At 46.2% G+C, this 2,723-nt stretch overlaps 1 pseudogene; it reads left to right on the top strand.

The window, feature by feature from the left end:
- Nucleotides 1-791: 791 nt before the first annotated feature.
- Nucleotides 792-971, top strand: LOC117283693 (annotated as a pseudogene).
- The last annotated feature ends 1,752 nt before the right edge of the window (nucleotides 972-2,723 follow it).

Raw genomic sequence — 2,723 nt, 5'->3', positions numbered from 1 at the left:
TTTTAAAATTTAAACCTTCATCTGATTTTGTGATCACACCTTTTGTAGTTCGTGGTAGATAACTGGCCCAGCATACACGGACAGGTCCATGGGTTCCATCCTTAGCATGATAAAAACAAAAAAGCTCTGTGTGTTATATTTCTATGCAAATACGCTCCCCTCTGTTTTTTGGGTTTTTTTTTTCTTGCAGTGTAGGGGATGGAAACAAGGCCTCAGGGGAGGAACCACTGAGTGATACCTCTAGCCACCGACACTCTTAAGAATAAAACAAACCAAATGAGTGTGCAAAATGTGTATAAATGTACAGTTAAATGGTATTCAGCCTAAAAAATGGAAGAATTTCTGATACATGCTACATAGACGATGAATCTTGAGGTCATTTTGTTAAATGAAATAAGCAAGTCGCAAAAAGAAAAATATGATTCCACATGTACAAGGTACTTAGAATCCTCGAGTTCATAGAAATGAAAAGTGGAGGGGTGATCTTCAGGGCCTGGGCCAGGGGAGTGGGAAGTTGGTGTTTAATGGGTATGGAGTTTAGAGTTCTATGGCTAGATAGGGTGAGTGGTAGTTGCACAACAATGTGAATGTATTTAATGCCACTGAACCTAAAAATGCTTAAAATGCTAAATGTAAGTTACAGTTTACCATAATTAAAAAATAGAGGCTGGGGATTTAGCTCAGTGGTTCCACCGCCTGCCTCGCAAGCACAAGGTCCCAAGTTCAATCCTGGTACCAAAAAGTTTTTAAAAATAGATAAGTGAAAAAAAGGTGTGCAGTAATAGTGCTGCATCACTTCTCTGCCTTTAGGCTAAGATCATGTATCTTTTTATCATTTTAAAATATGAAAAATCCTCTATCTGAGGACTATATATTAAATGGGTTTTGGAGCTGGAGGTGGATAGGAGCTTGCTCTATCACTGTGTGCATTGACCTGGTATTGTAATGCTTCCAGGATCTGTGCACTCCCGTGGGGAAAATTAAAAAAAAAAAAGAAAGAAAGAAGGAAAAGTGATAGTGCTGCATTGTGCAGCACAAGGATTGCAAGGCTAATGCCACTGCCCACTGAGCTAGAAGTAGAGGAGGAGCAGTAGGTCTGTGGGGAGAGACGCAGTTGGCTCTGGTGGCTCACAGTGCTGTTCTTAATCCAAATGCCTTGCCTGTGCCTACAGTGCTGGCGCTGCTCTGCCTCATGCCTCTCGGCCCCCCAAAGTGAGTGTTCTCGTTTTCACTTCCCAGGTTCACTGACAGCCTGTGGCCAGGAGCAGACTGCAGGCCTGTCCACCTCATTGTGTCCAGCTGGGTTTAGGGTCCCTGGGGACACGCTCTTGTGATATGGCCAGTGGCAGGTAGGTAGCTGGAGCTTAGGAAGCAGATGAGAAGCACAACAGCTGCAGCTTCTTGAATTGAGAGTCTGGTAAAGCCATAGATGGACTGGCTCCAAAACGGGAAGGAATCCCAGGTGAGATCTAGAAGAGACCGCTTTAGTGACACACATGAGCCTTGGGAGCTTCTGGCTGCAGCAGAAGTGTCCACCCCTGTTAGGACCTTGCTCCCTAACTGCTCTAAGTAGGAGCAGAGGAGCCAGCTCAAAATGACCTCATTCTAAATTGGGCTGGCTCCCTGGATCCATGAACACTCTGGACCGCACTTGGCAGCAAGGAGCCAGTGGGTCGAGAGGTACATGCCAGACTCCCCTGGAGACAGCAGTAGCACTGCACTGGGAGCAGGGACACCAACCACGCCAAAGACAGCCAAGTGCAAGGAGGAGACCAACTTGCAGATTTGGTTTGGCAGGTTGGGGTCTGCACGGTTGCTGCATAATTATCAGGATGGGTAAAAATGCATGGGTTTTAAGGTGGAGGTTTCTTCCCTGCTCCAAATAATAGAAACATCCAAAAGGAAACAACCAGAGGCTCCTGCCAATTGATCTGGAGACTGGGAAAAGGTCCCGAAGTTATTAATAACCTCTGTGTTCTGGGAACTGATTTTATGCACCAGACAAAGGGATTAAAACGTTGCTGTTGAAGGCAAAGTGGTTTCAGCCAAAGCTCTACTTTCTGTTCTCCCAATAAATGAGTATTTCTCCGGGAGAACGCTGAGAGCTGATTGGTTTCCCGACAAAGCTGGTGAGCTGGGAGCCCAGTGGTTGACTGGCGTCTGTTCCTGACCACCCACCTTCACAGCCAGCGGCTTTTGGGCCACCCCCACTTCAGTCCGCTCTGAGTAGGGGTGAAGACAGTTGCTGTGTGGCTCCTGGAAACACCAGATAGAGTCCTCTCTGAGTCCGAGACCCTAGGCCCAGGTCCTGTAGGATTCTAGAAGCCACACACCCTGCTAATGCATCTTTGTGAAATCTGTGCAGTGAACTTCACCTTGTCCAACAGGGCTGCGATCATGCTGGGTGTGTGGCTGTCCTTTTGCATGGATGCTGCCCATTCAGTAAGAGGCTAAAATACATAGGTTAGAGATGAGAGTGTTAGAAAAAAACAATTTCCTGTGGAAAGTGTGTTCAAGGCAATGATCAGTTCCAGTGACTCATTTACTAAATTATGGGCATCTTGAGGGGAGGGGGCATACGTCCCACGCCTAGCTCTGCCCCTCAGACCTGTTGCAGAGCTTGACAAAAGCAGCAGTTGTTAACTAATATTAAATTAACTGAGAGTCATCACGACACAGTTTTACTTATGTATTGGTTTTTTGAGACAGGGTCTTGCTATGTA

Source organism: Fukomys damarensis, unplaced genomic scaffold, assembly GCF_012274545.1.
Source record: "Fukomys damarensis isolate Sample0158 unplaced genomic scaffold, DMR_v1.0_HiC HiC_scaffold_29, whole genome shotgun sequence".
NCBI lineage: Eukaryota > Metazoa > Chordata > Mammalia > Rodentia > Bathyergidae > Fukomys > Fukomys damarensis.
Note: the sequence above shows the minus strand (reverse complement) of the source record. Positions and strands in the feature narration are given on the sequence as shown.